General features: G+C 36.2%; 1 protein-coding gene and 1 pseudogene across 3 annotated transcripts in view; one reads left to right on the top strand and one right to left on the bottom strand.

Annotated features, from left to right (window-relative positions):
* XRCC4 (X-ray repair cross complementing 4) overlaps positions 1-18,917 on the top strand; it is a 288,623-nt gene that overhangs the window by 196,074 nt on the left and 73,632 nt on the right. The window lies entirely within an intron of this gene.
* On the bottom strand, positions 12,919-13,920 carry LOC112626140 (annotated as a pseudogene).

Genomic DNA, 18,917 nt, shown 5'->3' on the forward strand with positions numbered 1-18,917 from the left:
AGAGTTGCTAATCTTTTTGGAGGTATATGGAATAAGGAGAAAGGATAAAATCAGGGAAGACTGACCAGAAGGAAGTGTTCTTTGAGTCTAGCTTTGGAGTTGAATGTTGTTTCCAAAGGCGTAAACACCTGAGGAGGTGTTATTTGAGTTTGGCTTTGAAGATGAATGTTATTTCTAAAGGCATAAACTGAAAGAAAGAGAGTTCTAATTGAACCCAATCCACAGCATCCCCCTATTTCTTTTAGTAAGAGAACTCCTTTCCACCACCTGCTCTATCCACAGAGTTTAACAGTGCATATGCCTACCAACCTAGAGGCTACAATTCCCAGCCTCACTAGCAGTGATGGGTGGCCATGTTGCAAAGCCATTGCTAATGAAATATAAATGGAAATGATATGGACAATTTGGGGATTTTGCCCATAAAATGATTGGACATACATTCCTATGTCTCTTTCTTTCTTCTCAGCCATCTTAACATTTAAGGAAACCATGGTAGGAGATGGGAAAGCAAGATAGGAGGAATCATGGTCCCTGGACAGTCTCAGGGAGCAGGGCAGCATACCCACCATGGACCACCCAGCTACCTCTGGACTGTTGCATGAGAAAAAGAAATGTCTAGCTTGATCAAAGCCATGGTGGTGGTTTGTTTTTGTTTTGTTCTCTTTGTTAGAGAAATCTGGAATAGTCCCTTACTAAAAAGAAGGACTGTCCTGTCAGGGGAACAGATTGTATAAAACAAATGCATGGAGAAAGAGTCTGAAAGATTGAGGACCAGTGCCTATATCATTGAGGTGCTTAGAAATATGAATAAAGCTGGCAAAGTAGGCAGAACATAGAGCACAAAGAGACTTAGATGCTAAACTTATTTATTTGGACTTCTTTTATGAATGCTACAGGGAACTGTTAAAAGGTTTTGAGTCAAATAGTGGCAAAATGAACAGTGCTTTACAAAAATTTTCCTGGAAACCGTATATTGGATGGAAGGAAAGTTTATGGGTTGGCAGTAAAGATAGGAGGATACTCTAGTAGTAATCCAGGAAGAGTTATCTGAAGAATAATGACTGTAATTAGTGTAATAGTGAATGTGATTGGAAGGAACAGCAGGGATGAATTGAGAAACATTCGAGGTTGCTATCCTCTTACTACCAGAGATCTGGGAAGCCTCGTCGGTTATTGAAAGCTATTTGGTAAACTTGGTCTTTACCAAATAAATAATCTCTCTTAATTTAGAAATCAGCCTACCACAAAAGATGGATAAACAAAACAAGTCATGGGGATTGACTTCTCAAAAGACTGGAAAAGCTCCCTTTTCCATGCTGCTGTATTTATATACTCAAATATATAGATTGTGATGCGTTAATATATCATTTTACATCATTTCATTTATTTCACTATTGAACTTAATTGCACCTATAAGTAATTTATCAGCAAGCTTTCTTCAAATTGTGCTCTAAGAAGGGTTACTCAGGAAGGTGTATTGTAGCCTCTGAAAACCTTCCTTGTCATAGAGGTTCTTGTTTGCTCCAACCACAAGGAATATTTTCTTTGGACATGTGTTTTGATTGTGATCTGAAGGCATGGGGTTTCTCTTACTTGGGGATATATGATATTCTCCTTATGGAATACAGAGAAAATCAACTTTTTCACTGACACATTCTGTTATGGATATAGTGCTGATTTTAAAGAGTATTTTCCCTAGGACCATGATATATGATGTTCTAGACATTTCCCAACTTTAGAGAATAAGATATGAATTGAACAAATCAGTTTAGCAAACCAATGAAGTAATGAGATATTAATATAAAACCAAATGGACTTATATATCCCATTTCAAGGAAATCATGAAAATGATACTTTTCTATTTATTGAGGTTTATTTTGGGTTAAGCAATAAATGGCACCATATAAAACATAGAAACTGTTGGAGAACATTTTATCTGTTCTCAACTGCTATGTGGGCAAATAAGGCAGATGAAGATCTCAGTGTTCTCACTGAATAATAAGATGGTCTGTCAGGTCTCAAGTATATTTTTGGAGTCTTCTATTTAAGCTGTCAGGAACATACACCAATAACTTCCAGCAGAGGAAAACAAACCCGTCATAGTAATGAAAATTTGGCGTTACACATTATCCTTAGACAATGGTTATAGGCCTCTGCCTTTTATCTCCACCTTAATATAGTACTGATGTACCTACTGTGTGCCAAGCACTGTGTCCTATGCTGGGACTATAGCACCAAACGAAAGAGACCAGGTGCTTTCCCTCAAGGAGGATAGGATGTAACTTCAGAAACACACCAATAAATAATTGGTGTACAGTGTGATAATGAGGCCACATGGTGTAATAGTTCCAAGTACAACTAGAATGCCCAATTAAAATGAATACTAGAGGGAGGCACAAATAACAAAGAAAAAAGTTGTTACTGTTTTTCACTAACCAAGGATGGGTGCACAGATAAGTAACTCTAGGTGAGAAAATATATTACATTTGATAGAGTTCAAAAAATAACCTGAAAATAGGAATTCAGTAAAAATAGACAGTTACAAAAAATAAAATATTATAAACTAGCATAACCTAACACATAGTAGATATTCAATAATTACCAAGTAAATGAAGTAACAAATGGACCTTTTGTATAATACAGGAAAGAAAATATTAAGTCTATCTAACCCAGCAGAATCTTCCCCTTTTTGGAAAATGGTACTACATCTGTACTAGAGGTCCCCAACCTTTTTGGCACCAGGGACTGGTTTTGTGGAAGACAATTTTTCCATGGACCTGGGGTGGGTGGGGGGATGGTTTGGGGATGATTCAAGCACATTACGTTTATTGTGCACTTTATTTCTTTATTTATTACATTGTAATATATAATGAAATAATTATACAACTCACCGTAATGTAGAATCAGTGGGAGTCCTGAGCTTATTTTCTTTTAACTGGATGTCCCATTTGGGGGTGCTGGGAGACAGTGACAGATTATCAGGCATTAGATTTTCATAAGGAGAACACAACCTAGATCCCTCACATGCACAGTTCACAATAGGGTTTGTGCTCCTATGAGAATCTAATGTCGCTGCTGATCTAACAGGAGGTGGAGCTCAGGTGGTAATGTGAGTGATGGGAGGCAGCTATAAATATAGATGAAGCTTACTTACTCACCCACCACTCACCTACTGCCATTCAGCCTGGTTCCTAATAGGCCATGGACCAGAGGTTGGGGACCACTGGACTATACAGCAACTAAAGCCTGAAATTTAAGAGTTATCTTTAGCTTCTTCTTTTCTCTCACCCCTAGCTCTACTTCATTTGTCAGTCTCATACTTTATGCTTCTAAAATACCTTAGAATTTAATCTCATGTTTTCTATTTCTGCTGCCACTAACCTAGTCTAAGCTATGATCCTTTTGCATGCATGACTACAACCTACTCCCTTTTTTCACCATTTCCACTTCTCTGACCTCTAAACCGTTTTCCACATAGTGAACTTCTGAAAACACAAATTGGATTATATCTTTATACTTTTCCCTATGTCTCCAGACTTGCCATCCGTTTCCTAGAGTATTCCAGTGCCTTCCCATTGTACGTAGTCTAAACTCATTACCATAGGTTATGTACTCTGAATGACCCTCCCCCTGCATCATCCTGAAACAAATTGTGTGGTTTATTCATTTCTTTGGGGGAAAAAAAAAAAATATATATATATATATATATATATATATGTGTGTGTGTGTGTGTGTGTGTGTATGAGTGAGTGTGTGTGTGTATATATATGTGTGTGTGTGTGTGTGTGTGTGTATATGTTTGAGACAGATTCTCACTCTGTCACCCTGTTGCCCAGGCTGGAGTGCAATGGCAAGATCTCGGCTCACTGCAATCTCTGCCTCCTGAGTTCAAGCGATTCTCCTACCTCAGCCTCCTGAGTAGCTGGGACTACAGGTGCCTGCCACCATGCCCAGCTAATTTTTGTGTTTTTAGTAAAGACGGTTTTGCCATATATTCAAAGACAGAAGGGGTTTTATTTAGCCCATTTAATCACCTACTAACTGAAATGCATTCCTGGATTGTCTTTCACAGTCACCGTGAACCTGATTGAAATTTTCTGTTGGTTAAAGTTACCTGAAATTTTGAAAATTCTTATTTCTCCTGATATTTATATTATTTTACTTAATTGCTTACTGCCTTTTGGCATCTTTTGAAACTTGAAAATTATTGTAATCCTGTCCTACATTTCAAATAATTTACAATGATAGGGAATTGAATTCAGTAACTCATTCTGAATGTTTGGAATATCATAGATTATTATATACTCTAAGAAGCCTAAATTTATTACTAATTATACTCCCATTTGAATTACAAGCAATAAATGAAATAATGTCAATCTAAAATAGAATAAAGTCATTTTTTTTGTTTTGTTTTGTCTACTTGTTTCACAAAAATATTGGAATGGAATGTGTTTATTATCTAATCCAAAATAATAATATATGGCACATAACCATTACATAAGTGCTTTGTGGGACAAAAAGGCATATTACTTTAAATGAAAACCCATTTTGCCTGGTAATGTCTACTCTTTCATCACAGTTTTGCCTTCTGTATTATATCAGATAAATCTACATTAAAGTCACTCATATAAAATAGAGTCATGTTGAGTACATAAAATGTGTACAAATGCATCATATTCTCTCTGTTCCCCTCTCCTACATAAAAAAGGGGGAGGGAAGAGAGACAGAGGAAAGGGAACAATTTAAATAGTGCTGGGCATTCTAGTCCAGCATATGCCCAGGAGTGGAAATGAAATGGGAAACATATTATCTCCTTTCCCTAGCTGTTTGAATTCCCACTGTCTTTCTATTATGTGAGCACTGCATTTAAAGATAAACCTGTACATGCAACTAAACACAAGGCAACCATGTAACATTTTCTACTGCTTCATGGAAAACAAATAGGAGGAAACCTGTTGATCCTGGGGTGCTGGACCAATTGAAATTTGTATAACATGCTGGACTATAGTATTTTCCTAAGGAATTTTTCAGGATAATTTGATTTTCACATTAAGACCTACAATTAGAACTCTATCACTAAATTAGATATAATTCTATTTAAGTTGAAGACCATTTTATACTCTGTGGTTTTTCTTCTGCAAGGTAAAAGAGCCTAAGTTTGTAATATTCTTGTGTATAATATTGTCACACATCAGTCTCTTAGTTGGATTTGCTTTTCACTTAATGCATATAATTTTCCAGTGTTCCATTAAATTCATGCCCCCCCCACCCAATCCTGTTTATATCTCAGACATGGTGTGATCTTTACAGAAAATAATGGGCTACTACACTTCTGTTAGTGTGGGGTGTTCCCTTGTTGTTATACCTTTTTTTTTAATTATTATGTATTATACTTTAAGTTCTGGGGTACATGTTCAGAACATGCAGGTTTGTTACATCGGTATACATGTGCCATTGTGGTTTGTCACACTCATCAACCTGTCATCTAGGTGTTACGCTCCATATGCATTAGGTATTTGTCCTAATGCTCTCCCTTCTCTTTCCCCCCACCCCACAACAGGCCGTGGTATGTGATGTTCCCCTCCCAGTGTTTATGTGTTCTCATTGCTTAACTCCCACTTATGAGTCAGAACATGCAGTGTTTGGTTTTTTGTTCCTGTGTTAGTTTGCTGAAAATGATGGTTTCCAGCTTTATCCATGTCCCTGCAAAGGACATTAACTCCTTCTTTTTTTGTGGCTGCATAGTATTCCATGGTGTATATGTGCCACATTTTCTGTATCCATTCTATCATTGATGGGCATTTGGGTTGGTTCCAAGTCTTTGCTATTGTAAATAGAGTTGCAATAAATGTACATGTGCATGTGTCTTTATAGTAGAATGATTTATAATCCTTTGGGTATATACCCAGTAATGGGATTGCTGGGTCAAATGGTATTTCTGGTTCTAGATCGTTGAGGAATCACCACACTGTCTTCCACAATGTTTGAACTAATTTACACTCCCACCAACAGTGTAAAAGCATTCCTATTCCTCCACATACTCTCCAACATCTGTTGTTTCCTGTCTTTTTAATGATCGCCATGCTTACTGGCATGAGATGGTATCTCATTGTGGTTTTGATTTGTATTTCTCTAATGGCCAGTGATGATGCGCTTTTTTTCCTATGTTTGTTGGCCACATAAATGTCTTCTCTTGAGAAGTGTCTGTTCATATCCTTTGCCTACTTTTTGATGGAGTTGTTTTTTTCTTGTAAATTTGTTTAAGTTCCTTTAAGATTTTGGATATTAGACCTTTGTCAAATGGATAGATTGCAAAAATTTTCTCCCATTCTGTGGGTTGCCTGTTCACTCTGATGATAGTTTATTTTGCTGTCCAGAAGCTCTTTAGTTTAATTAGATCCCATTTGTTAATTTTGGCTTTTGTTGCAATTGTTTTTGGTATTTTAGTCATAAAGTCTTTGCCTATGTCCTGAATGGTATTGCCTAGATTTTATTCTAGAGTTTTTATAGTTTTAGGTTTGATGTTTAAGTCTTTTAATCCATCTTGAGTTGATTTTGGTATAAGGTGTAAGGAAGGGGTCCAGTTTCAGTTTTCTGCATATGGCTATCCAGTTTTCCCAGCTCCATTTATTAAATAGGGCATGCTTTTCCCCTTGCTTGTTTTTGTTAAGTTTGTCACAGATCACATGGTTGTAGATGTGTGGTGTTGTTTCTGAGGCCTCTGTTCTGTTCCATTGGTCTATATATCTCTTTTGGTGCCAGTACCATGCTGTTTTGGTTACTGTAGCCTTGTAGTATAGTTAGCAGTCAGGTAGCGTGATGCCTCCAGCCTTGTTCTTTTTGCTTAGGATTGTCTTGGTTATGTGGGCTCTTTTTTTTCTGTTGTTCCATGTGGCCATTACACCTTTTATTCCTGAGTTATCACTACTTTTCTAGTTGTAGATGCTGCTGCTCCTGTGTCAAGACTCACCACTATGTGAGCAAGCTACTTAATGAGTCTGCGCCTCAATATTATAATTTATAAAATGGGAATAACAATACCTACCTCGTTAAAATTAAACAGATGACAATTATATTATGCCAGGCACATGATAAATGTTCAATATTGGTAAATGCCTCAACTCTTGCTCTTGTTCATTTTGTTTTCTCTTTCCAGTACCCAACTGTCTAGGTTTGAATGTAAATGTCTTCCAAGTCAGGTTAATTACTTGTGGAAAAATTACACTACAAAAGCATTTGTCTTTGTTATGTTTGATAATTTATAATCTGATGGTTTTTATAATCTGAAATTCCAGAATAATTACAAAGTATCAAGTGTTGTGTTATGTAACTTTTGTACCTTCCCTGCTCATGCCATGCACTTTGTGTATTTTGAAATCATAAGCATCTTTTCAACAAATATTTGCTGAGTACCTAATGTGAGCCAGACAGTGACTTAGGCACAGAAGAAAGAAGACATGGTGGTGAGCAAAACAGCTGAGATTATGTTTTAGTCGTGTGATACAAGTGAAAAAGAATAAATAAACATGGACACACTGTAAAATAATAAAGAAATATGCAGATAATTAAGGTGATGCAAAAGATAGTGATGAGGTGGTTCCTTTTTATATAGAATGGTCAGGACATTGGCATTTAAGCTGAGCCTAAATGACAAGCAGACTTCCTGCAAAGATTGAAAGAAAGGTAATGCAAAGGCCCTTGGGCGAGCAAATCCATTGTATTGAAGGAGTAGAAATATGTAGTGGGAATGAGAGGGAGTGGTATGTGATGTATGTATCAATGAAATAAGCCTCAAGGGTCAATGGTCTTTAAATTTTATTCAAAGTATAAGGGTAAATTTTAAGGGCAATGACATTGACTGATGTTTGTTTTTAAAAAATTGCTATTAAAAGTATGTGTAAAATGGATTTGGAAGTAGGGAGTTATCACTGTGTGGCAAATGGATTTGGAAGTAGGGAGCTTGTGATTACAGACAGATCAGTTAGGAGGTTTTAACAGTAGTCCAAGTGGAAGTTGGTCTTAGAGTAGGCTAATAGAGGACCTAGTGAAGAATTCTTAGATCATGTATATGTTTTAGCAGTAAAGTTCCCAAGACTTGCTAGTAGGTTTGGTTTAGAATAAGGGAGAGAGAGGAATCAGAAGGATTCCTATGTTTTAGCTTGACAAACTGGGTAAATGGCGCAGCCAGACATGGGAAGAACTGAGAAAGAAACAGCTTTGCAGTTCGTAAAAATAGATGGTTCTGTTTTGGCTAGGTTAGGTTTTAGAAATTTAACAGACATCACAGCAGAGATACCAAGATATATATGAATCTAGAATTCCTGCGATAAGTGAGGTATGGAGATAAAGATTGGAGAGTCCTAGACATTTTGGATTTATGACCGTGATTTTAAAGTGAGCACAGACAGCATAAGTGACTGTTTGTCCTCAACAATGTGTGGATGGTTCCTAATGTGTAGATTTACACAGAAAATACAATGAAAGTAAAGAAAGGGATTATTGTGGTGTCAGATTTACATGCATGATTCTTTAATGCATCGTAGCATTTGTGGAAAAATGAATACAGTTGGTCTTTGAATAACTATTTTGTTGATTATACCTGGATTTGATACCCAGCTGATTCCTTCCTGGTCTCTTAACTCAATTTTAGTATGATCCCAGAACTGGATTTAAATACAGACAGTCCCTGATTTACAGTGGCTTGACTTAGGATTTTTTGACTTTATGATGGTGCAAAAGCAATATACATTCAGTAGAAACTCTACCTTGAATTTGAATTTTGGTCTTTTCCTGGACTGGCGATATGTGGTACAATACTTTCTCAAGATGCTGAGCCAAATCATCTAACACAGAGCCTATTTTAATAATGAAGTGTTGAATAACTCATGTATTTTATTGAATACTGTACTGAAAGTGCTCTGATCATGTCTAAGATAGGTTAGGCTAAGCCATGATGTTTGGTAGATGATATGGTTTCAATACTTGTTTCTTCCAAAATCCACGATAACATTTAATCCCAAATGTGTCAGTATTGAGAGGTGGGACCTTTAAGAGGTGATTGGGTTGTGAGGGCTTTACCCTCATGAAGGGATTAATCCATTCATTTATTAATGGATTCATCATTCATGGATTAATGCATTAATGGGTTCTCATGGGAATGAGGCTGATGGCTTTATAAGAAGAAGAAGAGAAATCTGAGCTGGCATGCTCTGCCCCCTTGCCATGTGATGCCCTGAACAATCTCAGGATTCTACAGAGGCTTCACCCATAAGAATGGTCTCTCCAGATGTGGCCCCTCAACCTTAGACTTCCCAGGATCCAGAACTTTAATAAAGAAATTCCTTTTCTTTATAAGTTACCGTTCCCTATTTAATATACCCAACCTAGTGTCTTTGTGTGTTTTCTATTGCTTATAACAGAATCTTGTTAGAATTTGTTGCTTATAATAGAATCTTGTTATAATTTTTTACTTAGAACATTTTCAATTTGTGATGGTTTTATTAGGATGTAACCCATCATAAGTGAAGGAGCATCTATATATTTAGTATTAGAGGAAAGTTCTAAGAGGACATAATTAATTTACTTAAATCACACTTTATATTGAACTCATCTATCTATGTAGAATCAGTGAATCAAAAGAATTTGTTGGGAGCCTTTCAAGTTGTAGATTCTGATTTCATAGTTTAGTCAGGCAGAGAAAACAAAGATATGTGAAACCATAATAGAGCAATTATTTGGGTAACTGTGATAGTCATTAGTTCTGTTCACCAAATATTTCCAGCTCTCTGCCTTCTGGGCACATGATGAAATTGCAGTTCACAGCTATCATTGAGTAAGACTATATTAGTTCTTGCCAGCAAGTTTTGATTAAAAGTGACATGTGTGACTTCTGAGCCAGAGAACTTTCTTCTGCCATAGCAACTGGCAAAGTTGGTGGCTGCCCTGTCATCCTGGATCCTGGAGTAAAGAGACAGCACGGAGTGGAGCCCTCAGGCCGCCCACGATGGACATACAACAGAATGAAAAATTAAAGCTTTGTCATTTCAATCCACTGAGATGTTGGGGTATTAGTTACTGTATATAACCTGACCTATTCCAACTGATAGTTAGAACTATAGCATATTTTTAGCACCATCATACTCCTGTGTCCATTTAAAAATAAGAAACCATAAGACAACATTGGTTGGGCCGGGCGCGGTGGCTCAAGCCTGTAATCCCAGCACTTTGGGAGGCCGAGACAGGCGGATCACGAGGTCAGGAGATCGAGACCATCCTGGCTAACCCGGTGAAACCCCGTCTCTACTAAAAAATACACAAAACTAGCCGGGCGAGGTGGCGGGCGCCCGTAGTCCCAGTTACTTGGGAGGCTGAGGCAGGAGAATGGCGTAAACCCGGGAGGCGGAGCTTGCAGTGAGCTGAGATCCGGCCACTGCACTCCAGCCCGGGCGACAGAGCGAGACTCCGTCTCAAAAAAAAAAAAAAAAAAGAACATTTAAAATCATTACCATGAAGTGAATATTGACACCTTCACTGTAAGCAGTATAGTCAGAATCGTTGTTTAGCTACCTTGTTACAAATTTATAAGTATGTAACACATCTCTAAATGTTATAATCTGGGAATTTTTTTTTTTTTCTGTCTGTACCAGTATGATTGTCTAGTACAGAAATTTTAGGATAGCTATACATTTTTTGATGTTTTTGCAAAAATAATTTAATATCTTGTTTAAGAAAAATACAGCATTTTCATTTAATATCATGTTTAATAAAGAAAACAATATCTTGTTTAATAAAGCATTTAATATTTTGTTTAATAAAGAAAAATACATCATTTTCAAGCAGGTAGTAGGAGTAGATTTTATTATTTACAGAGCTGTTCAACAAATGCTCTTTTATAAGCTCATCAATTTACCAAACAAATGGAGTCAAGCTCCCATCCAGAGGTTAAGAGAGAAAACACTGAGAGGTTTCACATCACTTCACCCCACCTAATGACTTCACTTTCCATTTGACTTGTTGTCTGGCTCAGTTAATTATTGAACTAAAAAAATGTATTAACCAAATTGAAGCAGTAGTCTTCACTCCCACTAAATATGCAGAGATTAACCACAATGCAGATGATCTGGAAACATAAATTAATTTTAGTGATAGAATTTTTGAGGTAGGAATATAGTAAGAAAGATTTTTCTTTATTAAATATATCAATATTTATGAAAAGTGATATATCTTTTATTTTGATATTAGATATATCAAAATTGATATATCATTGATATATCTAAATATATCAATATATCAAAAAGTGATAAAATAAGACAGATATCATTAAATAGTGATATCTGTCTTAGTCCATTTTTACTGCAATAATAAAACACCATAGTCTGGGTCATTTATAGATAAATAGAAATTTACTTCTCATAGTTCTGAAGGCTGAAAAGTCTAAGACCAAGGTTCTGGCATTGTGTCTCATGAGGGCTTTCTTGCTGCATCCTCACAAAGTTAAAAAGGACAAATGCTATGTCTTCCCATGATGGAAGGCAGCAGCGCAAAAAAAGGGCCTAAACTAATTTTCTCCAGCCCCTTTTTTAACTGTACAAAAAATAAATAAGTTAACATTATTAAGTTACTACTTAAGTCCTTGTGTTGTTTTTTAAAAACAATCAGTTTGAGACCAGGTGTGGTGGCTCATGCCTGTAATCCTAGCACTTCAGGAGGCTGAGGCAGGTGGATTACCTGAGCTCAGGAGTTTGAGACCAGCCTGGGCAACATGGTGAAACCCTGTCTCTACTAATATACAAAAGAAATCAGCTGGGCATGGTGGCATGTACCTGTAATCCCAGCTACTTGGGAGGCTGAGGCAGGAGAATTGCTTGAACCTGGGAGGCAGAGGTTGCAGTGAGCCAAGATCACGCCACTCTACTCCGCCTAGGCAGCCGAGCAAAACTCCGTCTCTTAAAAAAAAAAAAAAAAAAAGATATATGTGTATTATATATAATATATATTTTATATATTATATATTTTATATTTATATATTATATATAGTATATATTTTATATATGCTATATATTATATAGTATATATGTTTTATATATTATATATAGTACATATATTTTATATGTATATCAGTTTGAAACACATTATTGAAAGTGAATACACACAGTAAATTGAAAAATAGGGATGCGTAGTGCTGGATACATACCAATTAACTTATCTTCATCTGTTGCCTGCTGTTGTAGACAAAATTTGACACACAATTAGCATATTGACAGAGCAGCCAGAATACGTAGGAGAAAGTGGCAAACTACTAGAAATGTAGCTTAAAGCTCTGGATCAATCACCAGAAATACTAAAAATAAAACTTAAAAAAAATTCACTGTTTATCTGGGGGCTAACCACACTGTGGCACTGAATTATCTACTACTCACAAAACAATTTTTAAAATATCAAAAGTGCCAGAGAACCTTCATTAACATTGTTTTTAAGTCAAAGTTTTTACTTTAAATATATGATGATTACTCAAATACCCTAAGCCATATGGCAGGCCCTATCACAATAAGTTACAAATAGTCTGAATTTAATAACTTAAGTGTGATATGGTTGCTTTAATACATACTGTGTGAATATCTTAATTAACCTCTTTCAGGTAAGGTGATAATTAAAAGATTTAAATTTACAGTTTCAATTTCTGCTCAGAAGAATGATGTCAGTATTCTAGCAATAGTGATGGCATCCCATTATTGTAAATGCAGAACATCATAATGTCTGCATAAGTGAATCTATATTCTATGTGCAAGTTTTCAGTGGTGCAAGTTTATAACCAAAGCTGGGTTTAACAAATGCTTTCTGACTTCTGAAAACATAAAAATGCTTGCTAAAATGAACAAACTAAAATTAAAAGTCAGTGACACCAGTTGTTTTTTCCCTTTATGCATGATGAACTTCATGAAGCATTAACTCCTGAGGTATATTTGTTTCTGGATCATACAGCTTACATGCTCTTCTTTCAAAGGCAGCTACCATCTGCTTTACAACTTCATTGAAAAGCAATGTGGCAAACTGAGAGCGTAGAAGAGATTGAAATTCAAAAGAAATTGAAAAATTAGAGGTACACATTTTTTAGTAGCCCGGAAGATCTGGGCTAAAACACCAGTCTCCAAATGATTGGGAAGTTTCCCATCAGTACAGGATGCCTTTCCGAAATGAGGTTTCACCAAGGTTACTACTGATGCGTATTGCCCCAACACACGTGGAAACCCAATTTCTAATTGTGTTTTGCAATATGCAGATCTCTGATACTACATCTGATATTTTACACCAAGGAATGAAATGCTTGTAATCCTCTATTCCTGATACTACATCATGCACTCCCTGCATGTTTCCTGAATGTCTTATAATTGTTCTCTCTGAATATTCTTTCCTTTTGTTTATTTTATTTTATTTTTTTTTTGAGACGGAGTCTCGCTTTGTCGCCCAGGCTGGAGTGCAGTGGCCGGATCTCAGCTCACTGCAAGCTCCGCCTCCCGGGTTCCCGCCATTCTCCTGCCTCAGCCTCCCGAGTAGCTGGGACTACAGGCACCTGCCAACGCGCCCGGCTAATTTTTTGTATTTTTAGTAGAGATGAGGTTTCACCGTGGTCTCGATCTCCTGACCTTGTGATCCGCCCGCCTCGGCCTCCCAAAGTGCTGGGATTACAGGCGTGAGCCACCGCGCCCGGCCTCCTTTTGTTTATTAATGGTGCCGCGATTTTGAAGAAAGTTCTTGCACATGTCTCCTTAGGCAAAACTGAGGTATGCAGTAGAAGAGTTCTGCTCATCAGTATACCACAGGCCCCTGCACTGGAGCCCACACTCTGACCACTGTAGCCGACTTCAGATGGCATCCCAAGGCCACCCTTCTCAAGGCTGTCTGACCAGTCCAAGCTGCCATGATAGACTCCTCTCCAGCCCTTTTATAAGACACGAATCCATTCATAAGGGCAGAGCCCTCATGACTTAATTACTTCTCCCAAAAGGCCCCACTTCTTAATATCACCTCATTGGGGATTAAGCTTCAACATGAATTTTAGAGGGTCACCATCATTCAAACCATATCAATCTGCTTATCTGTTGTTTAGTTGCAAACTGGCGTAGAAAGCCAAATGAAGTATGAGGGACTTTATTCATGGTCAATGTATATGCCCACTGTGTATCTCATCAGGATTTCTCTATATATCCTCTTTCCTGGAGTTTCTTTTAGTGCAAGGTTTACCTACACTACATGATAGCTATAGGAAAAAATCCTGGTATTTCAAGCTAATGTTTGTGAAGAACATCCCCTGTATCTTATGACTTGCAAAATAAATAGCATTACACTCAAAAGACATCTTGCAATATTAGTATAGTTAGTTATAAGAATATCAAGCAATATAAGGTAGGAGACCTGGGTTCAGGTTTCAACTGTGTAATTTAGTAAACCATATGACTTTTTAACCTCTTTCAACTCTGTCTCCTTCTTTCCATGCCTCCTTCACTGCTTTGATTTAAGCCCTTCTTACATAGCTCCCTTTCAGACTTGACTCCAATACAGCTGCCAAAGTGATCCTTCTAAGATGTTAATCAGTGTCAAGTCTTTTTAATGAGTCCCTACGGTTCTCAAGATAAAGTTCAAACCCCCGAGTTTAGTATACGCAGGCTTTCATGAGCTGCGCTTTCCCTAACTCCCTAGTCCTAAGATTGTAAAGTGAGACAGGCTGTTAGCAAAATGCAGCTCACATATGTGTTTGGTCGAGTTTGCACTGGTGGTTGTTTTTGTTTTTGTTTTTTTAATTTTGTACCATCATTAATTTAAAAATTGAAACCTTTCATGGCTTTGGAAACTAGAAGATATTCCCTCACATGGTGGCAATTGGCTATACTGACTGTTCTCTTTAGAATGGACATTCACTCTTACATTTACTACAGTTTCCACCCACAAAGTTTTACCCCCTGATGTAACTTGTGGGCAATTTGCATTTGCCTCTGGCCCCATCTCTAACCACTTTTTTATGTTCATCATTTATATCACTGAACTGTGCCAAGTTCCTCCAATGTTGTCTGATTACCCTTGCCTGGAATTCTCTTCTGCCCTTTTCATTTCTGTCTCACTAAAAGTACCAAGTAACAAAGGTATTCCCCGCAAAGGGCACTATCTGCTTTTGATTAGCCACCTTCTTATAGAAGCTGACTGCTTGACAGATCATTGTCCAAGGACAACAAAAGGCTCATCCAGTAGGCACCCAATGGCATTTAACAGGAAGGAAGTATTGGTGCTTCAAGGAGGACATTTATTTAGCCTTAATACTAACCTATTTGGCATCATAAGTAAGAAAAAGAAAAGATGAAGAAATATGTCAGAAATAGATTCTGATTCGAATGCTACAATTGGGGTTAGTTACCATTAAATAACAGAATAGAAAATGGATGACTCCTGTGGCAAATGGTTTGGGGAGAGACAATGTCAAAGTTGCTTGGCATGACAATGAGTGCCTTAAAACCATTTGGCCTAGAAGTTTCACCTGCAAGAATTGGTCCAAGGAAAATAACCATGAATGTACACAAAGAACTGAATGATATTTATAATAGCAAAAAAGAAGAAGCAATTTAAATGTCCAGCATTAGAAAATAGGTTAAGTCATTAGTTTTAAGACAGTACTTCTTAAAGTATAGGATTCCATAGGTGTGTGTTGACAACCATGTAAGAAAAGCCCCAGGCTCTTCATCACTACTTCAATCAGAGTAGTTTCAGTTTTATGTGTTTATACATTAAGGTTCCATGTGAGACTTTGTTTAGAAAAAAAAATCTGATCATAAAAATACAAATTTGAAAACCCTTGGACTCTATAAATTCTAGTAACTTATACAACAGTATATATTTGGAAACGTATGTTAGCAGCTCAGGTAATCTTTGGGTAGTGACTTTTTGGTTTTTTTTTTTTTTTTTTTTTGGTTTTTGCTTGGATTTGTCTGTGTTTTCCATATTGTCTACAGCGAACATGGTACTTCTATAACCAGACCAAAAAAAAAAAAAAAAAATGTTGCAAAAAAAAAAAAAGGAATTGACAACAAATAGGCCACAAGCCACTGAAAATTTTCCAGCTTACCATTTTTGGCACTCAAATAATAGGTTTGTAAAGCTGCTGTAGTTATGAAATTTTCCCCCTAAGTATCATAGGTTATAAAGAATGTTGGAGATACAGTTCAACACCCTCATTTTACATTTGAAGAAACTATGTCCAAAGTGTTTCACTTTGTTGAAGCTAGAGCTTGGACCTTGTGGTCTTCTGATTCCATTGCTTTTTCTGCTATCCACCTAATTTATAAAATGGATATTCATAATTCTCATTTCTTCCATTTATATCTACCTACCTAGTTGGAGCATTAACATTGTGTTACTACTTTTTCCTATGAGTGAAAATCAGTATTTTTGAGGTGCCAGTGATCCAAATTTCTCTGTTTAAAAAAATTTGTCACAAACTAGGACATTAAAACAGGTCCAAAAGCTGTCATATAACTAATTGTTCTGATTTACACAATCGGAGTTTTATAATTGACTTTATTTCACTAATTCATTAAATGTGTATGTTTAGTCAAATTTATAATTTGGAATTGAACTAAACTGACTCCAAATATTCTTACTGTTTTCATTCTCTCTTGGCATCTACAAGGAAGACATTAAGTACATGTTCCATGTGCCCCACCTTCCTTCTCAGACATGAATGTATTTGTGAAGCACTCTGTCTTGTATTTCAGGGTCTTAACTCATCTCCGAGTTATCTTACTATGTTCACATTGATCTAACCCCCAAAGTAATGGCTTTGTGTAATATTTTCTACGTAGGTATGTATGTATGTCAGGACTTTCCCATGGTTCCTTCTCATTTTAATGTTGAGAAGTGAAAACTGGGTATCCAGTCAAGCTTGGAGAGTCTGAAGAAATAGTATGAGGTAATGTGTTTCAAATAAAGGAAATTGAGAGGATTCATAAACATAAGTCACTTCCCAAAAGCCTTCTACCAACCCAGAGCAAAAAAAAAAAGTGAATAATTCATGATGAAAGGTAATCAAATACATAAAATACATAGAGATTTTTAAGGTGAAGTTGATATAGTTTGTTATTGATGATCCTATTCATGAAAAAACTTAGAAAAGAGGGACTTTGTAGAGCACTCTTTTCATTTGACATTTAATTATTCTGGTAAAAAGTGAAATCAGTATGCCCAATAACATATCAGATCTATAACCAACCACACAATATTGTGCCTTAACTCAGTGACTAAGAATTTTTTTAACCATTTTCTCTAAGAATTCTAATGTTTTAATTTACTTAAAATGTAAATCAGATGTGTATCTCATAGAAAACATTTTTCTTAAAAGAATTGTAATTAAAACTGAAATCATTCATAAAGTTATTTTTACCAAAATAATTCTTTTGAACATCACATGTAAGAGATTTGGGGTGAATTTTTAAATATTTTTAAATGTCATAGTTTTATAACCTCTTCTGATTTAGTCATTCTCATTGTTTTCATGCACTTGGGCTGTGGTTCATTTACTCTAGGATTGAGCATAGAAGCTCATGGATGTGAAAATGGAATTTGATTTGTAAACAATCAATTTAATAACTTGAATTTGCATGTAAATATATTTTCTCATGATTAATCCTTTGTTGACATAATATGTCAATGTTTCCAAGGAAGCATTCACATTTAGGGATAACTATGCTATTATAAGCTAAAACTTTCAATATAGAAATATTATTGTGACACCTCTTAAAGTTTTAAGTTAAATACTTATAGTATATGCTATTAGAATAGCACTACCTGATTATTTTCTAGATAATATTTAAGAATAATATTTTATGTATATATTAAACAGTACAGCTTTCAAAGCACACACGGAGATTACTTCATTTAGTTTTCACATATACCCTGGGAAAGACAGAAATGAGGAAGATTATTTAAAAATTAGGATAGTGAGATTAGTGACAGAGTCAAAACTTCATGGCTGTTATTTGATAGGGCAGGCCTAGAACCTGACGCTTGCACAGGATTATTTCTGCTAATCTTTTAACCTCTATAAATGAAGGTGTGTATGCTAGAATTGTTTATAGCTTAATAAAAAGCAAGTTGCAGAATTGTACATATGTTATAAAGCAAATAATATAAACAAAAAATACCAAATATTTTCCATTGTTACCTAAATAAATTTGTAGAAAGGTTACATATAAACTATTAAGATTGGTTATCTCTGGGGTATGTGGGGCTGGAATTGACACTGAGGGGTGTTTCAAAGGGGATTCTAGCCTTATCTGAAATACAATCTAAATATATTTCTGTATGGCTTGTGAAGTTAAAAATTTTTCATTTAACTTCAAGGAATGTACAGGTACACTGTGAGAGTTACTGAACTATACCAGGAAGGAGTGGGAATGGACAGAGAGGTAAATGGAAGAGTTGCTGCTGTTTCATGAATAAAAACAGGTCATTACACTGTCTTTGGAATCCCTATGTAATTTTTTTTGTCTTGTTTTAACCTACTGGTTGGCAGAAATAAAGGAATCAAAAGATCATCTTTTCACAATCATTCTAATATGTTCATAGTTTTGGGAAATATTCAGCAAAGATTAACTGGCCATGGTGGCATATTGTGCAACAAATTAATATCAGTCGGGGGGGTTGTTTGTTTCATTGACAATAGCACTGGTAAATTAAAAGTAATAAATTCAGTTGAAAACCACGTGTAATTCTGAGTCGTATATGTTCTGATCCCATTGGTAACTCCTTTGGGCTTTGTTCAGTGGGGTGGAGGCATGGTTCATGATTCCCTCCACTGTCACTTCACCCTCCTGGAATGTAGTAACTGATATTCAAAAGCTGAAACCATGACTTTTCACAGGAGCTTGTTATTC

The sequence above is a fragment of the Theropithecus gelada genome, chromosome 6, assembly GCF_003255815.1.
Source record: "Theropithecus gelada isolate Dixy chromosome 6, Tgel_1.0, whole genome shotgun sequence".
NCBI lineage: Eukaryota > Metazoa > Chordata > Mammalia > Primates > Cercopithecidae > Theropithecus > Theropithecus gelada.